The sequence below is a fragment of the Schistocerca americana genome, chromosome 5 (genome assembly GCF_021461395.2).
Source record: "Schistocerca americana isolate TAMUIC-IGC-003095 chromosome 5, iqSchAmer2.1, whole genome shotgun sequence".
Lineage (NCBI taxonomy): Eukaryota > Metazoa > Arthropoda > Insecta > Orthoptera > Acrididae > Schistocerca > Schistocerca americana.
Genome location: NC_060123.1, coordinates 472,083,145 through 472,100,269, shown reverse-complemented (window position 1 = coordinate 472,100,269; position 17,125 = coordinate 472,083,145). Strand labels below are relative to the sequence as shown.

At 40.9% G+C, this 17,125-nt stretch overlaps 1 protein-coding gene across 1 annotated transcript in view; it reads right to left on the bottom strand.

Annotated features, from left to right (window-relative positions):
* The window catches only part of LOC124615466 (pre-mRNA-splicing factor ATP-dependent RNA helicase DHX16), a 136,392-nt gene extending 129,586 nt beyond the window's left edge, over nt 1–6,806 (bottom strand). Inside the window, exon 1 of the mRNA XM_047143376.1 lies at nt 6,703–6,806. The gene's annotated coding sequence lies outside the window, so the exon portion shown is untranslated. The remainder of the gene's footprint in view (nt 1–6,702) is intronic.
* Nucleotides 6,807–17,125: the final 10,319 nt, after the last annotated feature.

Sequence of the window (17,125 nt, the reverse complement as noted above, 5' to 3'; positions counted from 1 at the left end):
CTGTCTGCTTTTGTACCGGTCGGAACTTGCGAAGGGAGGTCCCCAAGGGACCCCTTCCTGGCAACAGGAGCCGAAGAAGTCTTACACTTCTCCGGCTGGGAAGGGGGAACTGATGTCCCTGATGGTTGGGGGGCGTTGCTCCTGAAGTAGATGGAGCAGGAGTGACAGGGAGTGTAGTGCCCCCCACCAACAAGGGGGCAGGTGTGGTTCTCTGGATCTGAGCGCTAACGGTGTGTGGTGCAGCTATAGGAACTGTAACAGGAGCAACAGTGGCGGCATAAGTGGACGTCATTCTTACTGGATGCAGTCCTTCAAACTTACACTTAGCCTCAGTGTAGGTCAGCCTATCCAGGGTCTTGTATTCCATTATTTTCCGCTTCTTCTGGAGAATCTTACAGTCCGGCGAGCAAGGGGGATGGTGCTCCCTGCAGTTGACACAGATGGGAGGCAGGGCACTTGGAGTATCAGGATGGGACGGGCGACCACAATCGCGACATATGAGGCTGGAAGCAGCACAGCGAGAAGACATATGGCCGAACTTCCAACACTTGAAGCACCGCATCGGGGGAGGGATATAGGGCTTGACATCACAACGGTATACCATCACCTTGACCTTCTCAGGTAACGTGTCACCCTCGAAGGCCAAGATGAAGGCACCGGTGGCAACTTGGTGATCCCTCGGACCCCGGTGGATGCGGCGGACGAAATGGACCCCTCGTCGCTCTAAGTTGGCACGCAGCTCGTCATCGGACTGTAAAAGGAGATCTCTGTGAAAAATAATTACCTGGACCATATTTAAGCTTTTATGTGGGGTGATAGTAACAGAAACATCCCACAGCTTCGTACAAGTGAGCAAGGCTCGTGACTGGGCAGAGGATGCTGTTTTTATTAACACTGACCGTGACCGCATTTTGGACAAGCCCTCCACCTCCCCGAACTTGTCCTCTAAATGTTCGACAAAGAACTGAGGCTTCACAGACACAAACGATTTCCCGTCAGCTCTGGTACAGACGAGATACCGGGGCGAATACCTTTCGCTCTCATTCATAGCCTTTCGTTCCTCCCATGGTGTGGCCAGGGAGGGGAACGATTTGGGGTCATACACATTAGCCTTAAAGAGAGCATTGGAACGCTTAGAGACTGCTGACAGCTGGCCGCCAGCGAGAGGTGATGTACCAAGCTTCATTGCGGGTCATCCGCCCTGATGCCACCTACTCCGACCAAGGGCCCTCCCCACAGGCGCCACCCAGCCACAGCAAAGGCCACCTGGCAGGATGGCCATTGCCGGGAGTCCCAATGCCCCAGGGAGATGGGCATCTACTCCTTGGCATACGTGGGGAGTTAATGGTGCAGGCATCAGTAGAGCGATCCCTGTGTTGTCAGGGGGCTACAACCAACAGGGTACATGGCAGCCCCACCACAACGGACTGGCTACCGCGCTGGATTTTAGGTGACATGTCGTCCATGGTTTTCATCTGTGCAGAATCTGGCACTGCTCATTGCATGGCGGAAAGTGCACGCAGGAACGGATCCATGCCCAAGAGATGGAGAGCGGGCAGGACTGCAATGCAACGATGAATAAGCTGGCGAAAGTTCTCAACGCAAGATGGACACAATGCACCAAATAAGGCGCCCTTCCCCAATCGGCTTGCTCTTCAGAAAAATTTTTAGATATGGAGATCAAACCCGACAGGGGACCATCACATAAGGCCGAAACATTTGAGACTCCTTTTAGTCGCCTCTTATGACAGGCAGGAATACTGCGGGCCTATTCTAACCCCCGAACCCGCAGGGGGGAAGATGGGGATTATGGCGGAAGAGAGGCAATAATATGTTACTACCTGTAGAAACATTCAGGTTTTCGCTAGTTTCTTAGTTTGTCTTATTGCTATTCCAGGTTTTTCCAAATTGTACTTAATCAAAATCAAAGATGTACAGACGTGTTTGCAAAATATATGGTCACTACAACTTGTTATTTCACTATATCTCCACAGCTATTTATCTTAACCATACTACTCATTAAATCCTCATGAGCAAGTTTGAGTGTTGATGCTCTCACTATGCCCTGCAACTTTCTTTAATCATAAACATTATCTACGACGCTTCAGTACTTACTTCCAAATGTTCATTAATCAAGTCTAGATTTTCAAATAAATAACCAAAGTTTGACCAACTATAAACATTTTCATCTTCCAGATAATTTCCTATACAGGGTGATTGCTTACATGTACAGAGAATTTTGTGTTTCGCTGTCTCAAAGATGAGTGTACTTTTACAGAAATTCCAAATTCACTGGTGGTTCCTCTCTCCAGTCAGTACACAGTAGTGTTAGAACTTCAGCAGACATAATGAAATTACTAAGTAGCAGTGGCCAAAGACTGGACTACGAGCTGGCACCACAATAATGAAGTGTTTATGCTGCAAATCAAAGATTTTAGCCACAAAAGTTTTACACCTACAACAATATTCCACAACCCACATTACAGTTTTTGTTGGATGGTACTTCGTTTACCACAGTCACTTCCCTCCTTTTCTATTCCAGTCATAAATGATGCACAGGACGAGTGACTATTGGTAACCCTCCATATTAGCTTGAACCTAATTTTACCTGTAGGCTCTTCTTGTGAGATATATACACGAGGACGCCCAATGTTGCCTGTCTCCTGTACAAACATACACTCTTGGAATTTTAACAATAATGCACACTGTGAGGTTCAATGCCTCTCTTTCAGTCACAGCAACTGGATCTGGATGTACATTTCTGCGATACTCTCATCCTTACTAAATTAACTTGTGACTGTTCTTCTTCGAATATTCTCTGTTTACTCTATCAATCCTACCTGGAAAGGGTGCAAGACTGAAAAGCAACACCCAAGAATTGGCCGAATGAGGCTTTTGTAAGTTATCTTCATCATGAATGGATTGCACTTTTTGAAAACTGTTCTAGTGAATCTCGGTCTGACATCTACCTTTGCTACAGTTAGTACACTATGGTCATCCCACTTCCAATTACTTCATATACATACAACCAGGTATTTATCTAAAAACAAAGCTGATGTGACTTACCAAATGAAAGTGCTGGCAGGTCGACAGACACACAAACAAACACAAACATACACACAAAATTCAAGCTTTCGCAACAAACTGTTGCCTCATCAGGAAAGAGGGAAGGAGAGGGAAAGACGAAAGGATGTGGGTTTTAAGGGAGAGGGTAAGGGGTCATTCCAATCCCGGAAGCGGAAAGACTTACTTTAGGGGGAAAAAAGGACGGGTATACACTCGCACACACACACACACACACATATCCATCCACACATATGCTAACCACAAAACCAAAACCTGCTGACTGTACTTGGCCTAACTGATTGAGTACAGAAACAATGTTATATTGGATTCAAACATAATTACTCAAGATAGAGAACAAATACACAGATGCACACATGCACAAGTTAATGGGGAAAAATCAAAATACACCACAGATGCTGGTCACAGGATTTCTTGATCTGATATGAACAGCTGAAAATCAAAAATCCTCCTATCTGCTACATACAGTGTGTGTCAGCACCTAAAACATAACCTCCTCTTTTATATTTATGTTGTGTTACTTTAGGTGATTTGCTTATGTGGTGACACTATTACTCCTTCTCACAGTATGAAAGCATGCCTGTACCACAGAACAAACAGTGTCACCTAAAGCTGTCTTACCCAGTTACCTTTTCTTTCAGTTTGAAAAACCTCCACAATGCTTCACATATGGGAAAAAGACTGTCTAGACTGTGCACTTATCACTGTGCTCCCCACACTCAAACTAGCGCAGCAGCAGAGAACAGTGTAAAGGTGGACTCATAAAACATTTATTCATTCAACAGTCCAGGGCTACTGCACCACTACACATACATTTCTGCATGCTGCCAGTTTAATAAGATTTGCCAACAGCAGATACACCATGAATGTTTTATGCACTAATCACTACAATAATTGAATTGACAAATATTCTGTTAGTCAGCTTCATGGTGGTAGTCTCCTTCATAGAGTTAACAATTTTCTTGAATGTCTTTTCTATTTCTAAGAATTAACATTTGTTCTTTTTTAGCACACAAAGTGTTTCTACAAACTTGAGATGATGTTAATTACGTCTATAGAATGGATTTGTACTTTATCACTTGACAAGCTCTCAGAAAAATGTTGAAATTACTTGAAGTTTTAAGAGTGGTCATTAAACAGGTTTCACAATGTATATTTCGGTGCACTGCATCTTTAGTCATTGAATGAATAATGGTATGTAGACACTGCAAAGCTAAACATATAAGTCATTACATAATTTCAATTATTTTTTAGTCATGTATATCAAGCCAGAAGTGCTCGTTTTCCTTGATCCGATGGATTCTGTAATTGCATGTCACTGAAGCCATAATAACCAATACTATCATTTTTAAATAAATACAACTTTATTAACAATGATATCTCATTGATAAGTCAGGACAACACTGACTGTGGCTGGAGCACATTAATTTACAATAACAACATAACAATAAAATTAACTCTATAATAATATCAAAGGTACAAACCAGTGTTGATGCTAGTTTTGTAGCACTGAGTTGCAAGCTGGGCAACCATTTTTCTATAACTAAAAAAGAAATTATCCATAGAGTATAATGGATGTTCTTTACAGTCACTCAACATTTTTGCTTTAAACAGAGCTCCAAACATAGGGGCTCGACATCTGCCACTGGAAAACTGTCTTGTGTCTTAGTCAGTCAACATCTTGTCCTGTTTAGACTGTCCTTACTCTGCGTGTTGCGATAGTGAATTTGATGTCTGATGGTGTATGTAGAGCCGTATCTCTTAGTTAAGCAAATGGGTACCGGTTTACAGTGGACCATGTTTTTGCTATGAGTAATGATCTTCATTCCTTTCTACTGTAACAACAACACATTCACGCTTTCCTCAGAAGGTACAGGATGCTGGAAAGCTTTCTGAAAACATAAAGTACAGTGTATTCTTTCCAGATTAATTTACTGTTGATGAAGGAGCCTGGAAGATTAACAGCTCCACCATTACCCACTGCTCCAGTATCATTATACCACATTGTCTTCAGCATTCTATTTTCATTTATTTTTGCATCTTATTTTCACTGGCCTCACTGAGCAGAACATCTGGTGGTAGCACAGCCTACAAATTGCTCTCCTCATCCATGAACAATATTGTGTTCTCTGCAAACTGTAGAATATATTTATTTGAACTCAGATCCTGGATTCTTGTGGCACATCGTCTTGCAAATTTTTTTCGCATTAGAGTGCTTCTTGTATAGATATGACTTGACATGTGTTAGGCTACATACGTTTGAGAGTTGCCAGGACAGGTTTTCCAGTTCTGTGGGATTTTAATTTAATTAGAAGGTCCTCGTGTATGATTCAGTCAAAGGGAGCTTACTAAAATCAAATACCAGTGCAGCAGATTCTCTTTCTCCAATTAAGCTTTTTTTTCCATGGTTGTAATAGAGTCAAGTGCCACGGCTATAATGAACTTTTCCCTCAGAAAACTGGGTAGGGGGACTTGAGAGGAGGGACATGAAGTTCAACATGGTCCCAGATCCAAAATGCAACTTGGCATTTTCCATGTTAAAAATATTGTCCAAGGTGAAAGAATTGGTAAGCAACAGCTCACTCACCTGAGATCAAATTCCAGACCTTTGTATCTGTAGCCTGGCACTTAAGCACTAGGCCACCAAGCCACTCAAACTGACTAAACTGAAAAATTCGATACCTCTTCACCAACTCACAATCACCTTTGAACCAAGATTATACCACAAGCTACACTACAGGTCAATATGTTAGCACATATAATATTCCTTATTCATATTTGTTGACAACACCAACTCAAAAACAAACTGCTGCCATCAAACCTAATCTCTGCCTCAAACTAAGCTAAGCTACTGAATGCTTGCCACTACAACCCACATTAAAAAAATTTGGTATAGACAAAAAAAAAAAAAAAAAAAAAACTGTCGGTGTTATGTAATCTTTCTGTCTGCACTTGTGTGATGCCACACACCACACATCACTACGATATGGGACAATAAGAGATCTGAAGTCGGAAGGTTTTGTATGTTGTTAAGATTGAGAAACATTCTGTATGCTGCACAGCTAAAGATAACCGGAAGGCATTCAAAATATATAATGTTTTAATACTGTTTTACGTAATCTCGTAGCTTTATTAATATAAAAGCATTTTAGATTTTAGTTGTGAAAGTGTCAAGATAACTTCTATGAGTAGCAATGTACAGTAAACATGATGTCCATCCTTGTACATTGCGGATAGCAACTCATACACAAACCGCCTTTTCTCACGAAGTACACATATTCCAACAGTTCAAAATGAAGTGCCCTCAGTTTCTTTATTTATAACGTAGGGTCATTATTTTTTAATTTCTTTTAGATCAGCTAATTGTAACATTTTGCTTTTTTGTGACATTAGCCCAAAGTAACTTTGTTCGTTTCTTTAGAGAAAGACAATATTACGCTTTGCCACACAAAAATCTGAAATCGCGCTCAAACTTAAAATATTGTACACAAACATAAAAAAAAAATCAGTGTCAACATAACAAATAACGAAACAGCCCTTGATAACAGTAATATTAAAGAAAACAAAAAAATACTAGATGCTTCGAAATATAAAAAAAATTCATTACTTAATACGTACCTACTACAACAAGCGTTCAAATATTAATTACCGTGCGTGTAAACAATTACTATAAACATTACTTAACACACATCTTTGGTAACCTTTAACAGGTGAACAAAGATATAACAGTACAATCGACAGTTGAAGTCGCTGACTAGACTAATGCACAACGATATCGCTGCGCAAATCTCTACGTAATACGTGTATAAAGTAGCCTAGTTTACACGACGACATTGGGTTGCGCGACTCGTTGTGTGGAATGAGTTCCACACAAATGGTTTCATATTTGACTGTAGACACGGCGAAACCGGTGTATACTGCATTTCGTCGTTTTGTGGGTCCCTGGGTCGTGTCTGAAACGAAAGCTTTGGCAGCTGCACGTCGCACGAGATGTGATGGACTTACAGTTTGTTGCTTGGAATCGGTGCATAACAAAAAAATAAGAAACGTGTTTCGATTCGTGACTGGATGAAGAAAAGACGTCAGTTCAGTCGCTCAGCATCCTTGCTGAAATAATTCATAACGTAAGATCCCAGAAGTTCTCTTAAGTATCTTACAATGTCACCAGAACTGTACGCGTTTCTTCTAAATACAGTTAATTATTCGATAAGGAATAAAGGTACTGTAATGCATGACGCACTGTCGCGAGAACTGAAATTATAAATCATATTGCGAGCATTACAGTCGAGAACACTTGGCAGGCTATAAGATACGGTTTTAATTGGTGATGACGCTATTTCATTAACATCAATAATTATTAACATTAAAACTAATGATTATTAACATTAGCAACAATAATTGAAACTTCCTGGCAGCAACAATTATTATTCGAAGTAGGCCGCATTAAGAATAAAATGGTTTGCAAACTACACTCTTGAAGACAGATCTGTACAGTGGCAATATTTCAAAATTCTAACATATATTAATGGGGAGGACTGCAGCGACGTTTTAAATAGATGAATACTGAATAAAGAATGCAGCATCTTTAATTTGTATAGCCTTCCCTCCTGCCAACAATATTCCTTAACAAAGAGTTGGCCAACTCGAACAATGGGATTTTAGTCTCGTAGACGAGGGCATTGCCACAGCTAGAATTGCACTTGCTTGTATTTTTCTTGATTCAGTTGTATATGTGCTCCTAACTCAATAAATTTTGCCCTGCACCTCAGATATTGGCAAACCATCTATGTTATAATCAAAATATCCACGGGTGTACTGCCGGTCTGCAGTGTCCAACGGGCACAATATTTCGGCGATCATACATGTCGCCATCATCAGGTGAACTGACGGACTGAGCTCCTGTGAACGTGCCGGTACGGAGATCCAAGCCTTGCTACATAAAGGCTTGGGAACCAGCGATTGGGTTAATCAAGAGTAAATCGAGCAAACGTATAGTTGTGACGACCACGGCGGACAGAGCCATCACACCGACGTCATCTCAGATTCCGTCGCAATCTGTTCCACCGCGCGACCGTGGCGCGGGGCGCGGATAGCGGAGGGAGTTTGCCGCGGGCGGAGGGTATTTAAATCGGCCGCTGCCTGAGCAGCCATACCGTACGGATCTCCGTACCGGCACGTTCACAGGAACTCAGTCCGTCAGTTCACCTGATGATGGCGACATGCATGATCGCCGAAATATTGTGCCCGTTGGACACTGTAGACCAGCAGTACACCCGTGGATATTTTGACTATCAAATACGCCGGGAGAAACTCAAGAATCACATCTATGATATGATGGCACACGACTGTCTCAGCAGCAGCAATATGTTGCTTATTTTTGTAATCAGCATCACTGAAATCCCACAAACACCTATGCAAAGCATAGATATCCAAAAAGCGAACATTATTCTCCGTTCCACACTTCATATTTCAGTTTGTCTACAGTCTACGACACACATAACCTCAAAACTCATGCAACTAGATTCGCTAAAGCTAGAACACGCCGAAAGTGTATAGTTTCACCAACGAGTAGCGCAAATGCGCGGTGTGCATGCGCAGTGGCCGGTAGCGCAGTTGCCTGTAACGTAGTGTCGCCGTGTAAACTAGCCTTTAGGGCGTATGTCCACAAGCAAATAAACTTCTGCATTTCGCTTGATGAAGGTACTTCTGCAAATTATATCGACGTGCAAAGGATAGTAGGGAGTGAACTTCCGCAAGTATCATCAACTTATAGAAGTAGTTCCCGAGAGACAATGGAAACTGATCCATGTATCTTGCTGCAAGTACTTGCCGAACTTGACAGTTGCCAGAAGTTTTTGTTCGGACTTAAATCAGTTTTATGTGTTCAGCACCAATACTAAAATGACAGTGTCGAAAAGGAGGATGGCCAAAAGACAGATGAGCCGAAACAAATGTACCACTGGTACCGCTAAACATATATAACGGGTCACCAAGCTTGGGGAGCTCAGTTGGTAAAGCACTTGCCCACGAAAGGCAAAGGTCCTCGAGTCTCGGTCTGGCACACAGTTTTAATCTGCTAAGAAGTTTCATATCAGCGCACACTCCACTGCAGAGTGAAAATCTCATTCTTAGACCAAACTTAATTTACATATTACTTTGTTTCTCCGGAAAGGGGAGCAGGATTGAGTAATGATGTCTCTAAATAATTTGCCGATGTCAGCATGAGTAACAAAGGAATTCCATTTGTGATAAAAGTAAGAATAGGTGTTTGCAAAAATCCAAGAGTAATTAAAAGCCCATCTCCTCATGGTTTAACTTGTCAGATATTTCTATACTATTTTCGGAAATTTGGTATTACAATAGACAAGAAAAGTACGAAATTAGTGGTTGACATTATCAGAAAGTTTTTAATCTGAGTGAAGTCCTCTGACTTATTTCAATCATTAGTGAGTGTTGATAACTTAAATATGTACACCTCTATACCAATTTCAACACCCAAACTTTTCTTTGTTTCTTTATTTTATTTTTTGTAACAAGTATTCTTCGATAATGATGATGGAGCATTGATAGTGGTTGCTTTGTTTTTAACAACACCACCATAAATATCCATTTGGTTATCTCACCACAGAACTCTAATTGAAATACTTCTGCAACTACTTGCAGCAAGTCACTGAAATTAACTTAACGAAGCGACATGCAAAATTAAACTTGCTCAAGTTTTTGTTCTAATGTAAAAACCCCAGCAAATGCTTGCAGAAGTTACTTGCTAGTGGGCAAATGCCTAATTAGTTGAAATGTAATATCGTGTAGACAAGAAATTTTCGCAAAGGAGCACATCTGTGTAGATGCATCATATTTTTGAATTTATAAACACACATCTTGTATGGGTACTTTTTTTTGATCTGGTTGAAAAATATGATGCCAAGATATTTATAACAGTGGTGGATCTTTATTATTCTGATTTATGGCATGCCAATTACATGTGCATTTCTTTTATCATGCGGATGTAATGTTTTCCTGAGTTACACTGACTTATATTTTCTGTAGTGTAGAGAAGGAAAATATACATACATGAACATGGTACTGTCATAATATTTCGTTCGTTAAAATAATTTCTACAAGATTCTATTGTTGCACACCCACATCTAAACATCTTTTTCTGCCACTGAAATATTATTTTTGCCCCTCTGTAATTTCAACACATCAGAATTCCGTAAGTGAAATGAGAATGGAAGAAGGCAAAGCATGCATATAATTAGAGCGTTTTCCTGAAACAGCCTCTCAGTATATGTAGAAGTTAGTACATGAGAGAGTCTGTTGGATAGTTTGTCTGTATGAGTACATGTAAATCTTCGGTCGCTATGAAAATCAAATAGTGTTAGTGTTATATTGTACTGTTTCAGTATATTTAAACTGAACAATATGTCTTTAATACGTCAAAGGTCCGCTTCAGTTGCGAAAGGTTACTGGTCTTCACCCAGGCTTCAGCCAGAGTAATCTAGCCTTCTTCAGAAGCATAAAATCAACTAATACATGCCAGAATAAGGCATGGTCAAACATAAAAAGCTTAAATAGTGTTAATGTATTATTGTACTGTTGCAGTATATTTAAACTGAACAATATGTCTTTAATACATAAAAGATCTGCTTCAGTTGCGAAAAGTTACTGGTCTTTACCCAGGTTTCAGCTACAGTAATTTAGACTTCTTCAGACGCATAAAATAAACTAATACACGCCCAAATAAAGCACGGTCAAACATAAAAAGCTGAAGTACCGTGGTACCGCCTCAAGTTAAGTAACATAGCTTGACGTGGTACCACGGTACTTCAGCTTTTTATGTTTGACCGTGCCTTATTCTGACATTTATTAGTTTATTTTATTCTTCCGAAGAAGGTTGGATTACTCTAGCTGAAATCTGGGTAAAGACCAGTAACTTTTCGCAGCTGAGGTGGATCTTTGACGTATTAATTTATCACAGTTGCTGACAGGGCTGCGACATGTTAAAAATTCTTAAATATGTCTTTAGTTTTTGTAATATATACCTGGAGTGCATTTCCCTTAAACCATGCTGTGCCTATGTCTGTTGCTATTGCTGCATTAACTATAGTTTCTCCAGGCTGTTACTGTGTGTAATTAGTATAGTATCAGCTCATAGAGTACTATCTCACCAGGCGACAATGTGGGAAAATCATTCATATGTAATAAATAAAAATGATCTGAGTACTGAGCCCTGAGGCACTCCTTTTGCGACTGGTAGACAATTTGATTTATGGGTCTTACACACAAGCTTCTTCCTGTCACGTCATTTGAGGGTACAGAAATTCCAGAGTTTTAGTTTGGGAAGATTCCCATTAATGTCTTCTCCAATTTAAAATTTCTGTACTCTTTACATTAAATATGAATGAGCAAACATTCTATATCCTAAGTCTGAAGTAACACAAATTACCATTAAATAGGGTTTCGAGTTTGATTTATTTATGTAGCATTACTAGATTAACTTTCTGCTTGTATTTCGTAATTTATGTTTGAGGTACTCATTGGGCTTCGTGCAGTGTTTCAGATGCAGTCATTGATGCTTTAAAGTCAGCAGAGTTGTAGCAGAGTGTCCCCAGCGCCATACGTTCTTTGACAGAATGTGTCAAGCAGAGGTCTTTCCTGTGAAAGTGTGAACAATGTTATATACAAAAGGAATGTCTGTTGGGCAGGAGGGGAGAGTCAGTCAGCTGAGATATTGTAAGTTGAAAAGGTCTGTGTATTTAACTACTTGTGTATACATATATAAAAAAAAGTTTTGCATCACCCTGGTTCCCAGAACTCCTGAAGATAGAAGTTGACTGTGGATATTGTATCACAGACACAGTCCATTTTACTGTTCCAAGAGGTCAGTAAATCCACCCACAGATGTAAACAACCATGCATGAGCAGCACTATTAGATGGAGGGGGTCCGACAGCCAATCAGTTTCAGCCGTTCCACCAGGATGGAGGTACACAGCTCGTGTTGTCTGCAGTTCAACCATGCCTAGGCGGTCAATACTGCTGTTCTATTGCGTCTGCATTGTTACTTGGTGCCAGGAAGGGTTCTCGACAAGGGATGTGTCCAAGTGTCTCCGAGTGAACCAGAGCGATGTTGTTTGGACATGGATGAGCTACATAGAGAGAGGAACTGTCGATGATATGCCTCGTTCAGCTTGCCCAATGGCTACACTGCAGTGGATGACCGCTACCTAAGGATTTTGGTTCGGAGGAACCCTGCCAGCAACGCTACCATGCTGAATAGTGCTTTTAGTGCAGCCACAGGACGTCGTGTTACGACTCAAATTGTACGCAATAGGCTGCATGATGGGCAACTTCACTCCTGACATCTATGACGAGGTCCATCTTTGCAACGACGACGCCATGCAGCGCGTCGAATGGACCACTCAGGTTTGGCATCACGTTCTCGTCACCGATGAGTTTTGCATATGCCTTCAACCAGACAATCGTGGGAGACGTGTTTGGAGGCAACCCAGTAAGGCTGAACGCCTTAGACTGTCCAGCGAGTGCAGCAAGAAGGAGGTTCTCTGCAGTTTTGCGGTGGCATTATATGGGGCCGACGTACGCCGCTGGTGGTCATGGAAGGGGCCATAACGGCTGTACTATACGTGAATGCCATCCTCTGACCGATAGTGCAACCATATCGGCAGCATATTGGCGAGGCGTTCGTCCTCATGGATGAAAATTCGCGCCTCCATCGTGCACATCTTGTGACTGACTTCCTTCAGGGTACCGACATCGCTCGACTAGAGGGAGCCAGCTAGTTCTCCAGACATGAACCCTATCGAACATGCCTGGGATACATTTAAAAGGGCTGTTTATGGACGATGTGACCCACCAACCACTCCATGATCTCCGCCGAATCGCCGTTGGGGTGTGGGACAATCTGGACCAACAGTGCCTTGATGGACTTCTGGATAGTATGCCAAGACGAATACAGGTATGCATCAATGCAAGAGGACGTGCTACTGGGTATTAGAGGTACCGGTGTGTACAGCAGTCTAGACCACCACCTCTGAAGGTCTCGCTGTATGGTGGTACAACATGCAATGTGTGGATTTCATGAGCTATAAAAAGGGCGGAAATGATGTTGATGTTGTTCTCTATTCCAATTTTCTGTACAGGTTCCGGAACTCTCGGAACCGAGGTGATGCAAAACTTTTTTTGATTTGTGTTTATATCCTATTAATGAGTGTGTTGTTGATTTGAATGTGTTTTTTTATTATTTCATTTACTTTAATTCGATTTTGGTTTCACTGCAAGGATATGTAGAGGCACGGATCATTCTTAGATTTTACTGACACAAAAATTTAGTGTGGGATCTTGTATAATTATTGAAGTTACTTGGATGAAACCGAGCTCAAAAACAGTTAATCGTTATAGGCTACATACACACAAAAAAAGTATTTGACCATTTTCAATGTGTATGGATCTATACGTCATTTAATTTCGTCTTAGTGCAGGCCAAGTCTCAGTCCTATTGCACCTAACAATAATCATCTGAAAAAATCGTTAAGTGCTTTGAAAAAGTCAGTTCCCTATAGATCATGAATGAAGGTAGTAATATCGCCGATCTCTAGCGTCGCCTGTGGAAAGAACGGGGTAGTAATTACGATAATTTTAAATTGCCACGTAATGGTGGCCAATAGTCGCCGTCCAGCGATGTTAAGCTTGTTTCCCGCGCAGCGTCTGAAATTCTTTTAAAAATGATGGGACAAGGAAACGGAATATGTGGTGCAGGTTACAGTTAAAGTTAACAACAGCAATACTTTAGACATATATTGTGGCTCACTGGTCAAATAAGAAAACATGTACACACCTTATTGTGGAGATTGTGCACAATGGAGTCCAATCCGAATAAGACAAAGCAAGAGAGAGTCTGGCACTTTTTGCTTCACGCCGATACCAAAAAGAACAAAGATAATAATAATACTTATGTTACAGATAATAGTTTTCTTTATAATCGCAATATTCCTTGACTTTCAGTAGAGTTTCTTTCACATATGACAAAATAATTGATTAATATCGTGGAAAAATATTTAATAATTTCTAGTTCTCTTAATCTGGACCATGGGACATCAAAGGCTCCCTGGAATGCCATAGTCACAGGTTCTAATGTCCGGGAGTGGCATTCCACATTCCGTCAGATGAAGCACGTTCGCTAAAGTTTTCACTTCGCATCACCATATTTAACATAGAATTTTATGACTGTCTGATGCATTGAGTTCACATCAATATGCTTTACATCGTTCAACAAGGTTTCAAAATTTTAACATCATTGGTACATATATTTATGTAATAATTTTTATTTTAGAAAGGATAGTCTGTTATTAACTGAAGCTGGGTACAATTACTTTTTATCGCTCTCCATTCGGATGTGGGCCCAGGGGGAAACCGCAGAAAACCTGGGTGGAGCAAAACAGACCATCTTTCATCTCTGTCTGTTATTCATGTTTCAAATATTATCAGGTATTGCATTTCTGATTTGAAAAGATTGCATTTCATGGATTATATACATAATTTGACTGTTGACTGACGATGCTGTTGGTTGGTGGTGTTGCCAGTTGGTGACCATCGTCTGCGTGCGTGGGACGTTGCAGGTACGGCGTCGCATAGTGGATGTTGCGTCATCATGGATACACCCGGCAGAAACGTACGTAGCGTCGGCGCGGAGGCAGACACGCCCCCCCCCCCCCCCCCCGTCGTTGATTGACGTTTAACCGCGATACCGGCCGCCATCGCTGCATCGGCGTCGCTTCCTGCGTTGTCGTCTCACCAAACCGCTCGCAACGCCAAGGGGTGACCATGAAACAAGTTATATTACGAAGTATTATTTGTATGACACACAGATGGGAATTCGAAATGGGAAAAAATGCACACATTATTAGTCACTGCTATTGTATATTTCAGGGTCAGCTCTGTAACTGTTCATTACACCCCACCTGCGTAATTCCAGTAATCACATAGTCCTGCAAAAATGGTTGTTTTTCTCACTTTTTATGATGTTCTTAATTTTTCGCGCTATATATGCGTCCTAAAGTCGTCAAACGCTCTACACTTCATCGTGTCTTAGAACGATTACTATTCACTGTTTATAACCTGTTCTAAAAACATCACTCCGAGCGCGGCACGTCACTCACCGACCAAGTGTCCGATTGCTGCAATGTTCATTGTTGTCGCGCGTGAGACGCTGTTTATTCTAAATACATTGTTCGCACAGTTTACAGGAGATGAAATTACACAGTTTTCCCATATTCACGCACTGTGTGCGCTTAACAACATCTGTTCGATAAGTTGTTGTTGTTGTGGTCTTCAGTCCAGAAACAGGTTTGCTGCAGCTCTTCATGCTACTGTATCCCGTGCAAGCTTCTTCATATCTGAGTAACTACTGCAAACTACATTCTTCTGATTCTGCTTAGTGTACTCATCTCTTGGCCTACCTCTACTATTTTTACCCTCCACGATACCCTCCAATACTAAATTGGTGATCCCTTGATGCCACAGAATGTGTCATATCGACCGGTCCGTTCTTTTAGTCAGGTTGTGCAACATTTGCCTCTTCTCTCCAATTTTATTCAGTACCTTCTCATTATGCATGTGATCTACGCATCTGATCTTGAGCATTCTTCTGTAACACCGCGTTTCTTCTTGTATAAACTAATTATCACCCATGTTTCACTTCCATACATGGCTAAACTCAATACAAATACTTTCAGAAAAGACTTACAGACACTTAAGTGTATACTCGATGTTGACAAATTTCTCTTCTTCAGAAACGCTTTCCTTGCCATAGCCAGTCTACATTTTATATTCTCTCTACTTCGACCATCATTAGTTATTTTGCTCACTTTAAGTGTCTCATTTCCTAACCTAATCCCCTCAGCATCACCTGACTTAATTCGAGTACATTCCATTATCCTCATTTTGCTTTTGTTGATGTTCATCTTATATCCTCCTTTCAAGAGACTGTCCATTCCATACAGCTACTCTTCCAGGTCCTTTGCTGTCACTGACAGAATTAAAATGTCATTGGCAAACATCAAAATTTTTATTTCTTCTCCATGGATTTTAATTCCTGCTCCAAATTTTTCTTTTGTTTCTGTTACTGCTTACTCAATATACAGATTGAATAACATCTGAGATAGGCTACAATCCTGTCTCACTCCCTTCTCAACCACCACTTCCCTTTCATACCCTTCTACTCTTATAACTGCCATCTGGTTTCTGTATAAATTGTAAATAGCCTTTTGTTCCCTGTATTTTACCCCTGCCACCTTCAGAATTTTAAAGAGAATATTCCAGTTAACATTGTCAAAAGCTTCCTCTAAGTGTACAAATGCTAGAAACGTAGGTTTGCCTCTACTTAATCTATCTTCTAAGATAAGTTGTAGGGTCAGTACTGCATCGCGTGTTCCAACATTTCTATGGAATCCAAACTGATCTTCCCCGAGTTCGACTTCTACCAATTTTTTCATTCGCCTGTATAGAATGCATGTTAGTATTTTGCAGCCATGACTTAGTAAACTGATTTCTTTGGGACTGGAATTATTATATTCTTCTAGAAGTCTGAGGGTATTTCGTCTGTCTCATACATCTTACTCACCAGATGGTAGAATTTTATCATAGCTGGCTCTCTCAAGGCTATCGGTAGCTCTAATGGAATGTTCTATTCCCAGGACCTATTTTTGACTTAAGTCTTTCAGGGCTCTGTCAAATTCATCACACAAAATCGTATCTTCCATTTCATCTTCATCTACGTCCTCTTCCATTTCCATAATATTGCCTTTAAGTGCATCACCCTAGGATAGACTCTCTACATACTCCTTCCACACTTCTGAATTCTCTTCCCGTCTTAGGATTGGTTTTGCATCTGAGCTCTTGATATTCAAACAGGTAGTTCTCTTTTCTCCAAAGGTCTCTTTAATTTTTCTGTAATCACCATCTATCTTACCCCTAGTGTTATCTGCCAGTACCTCCTTACACTTGTCCTGTAGCCATCCTTGCTTA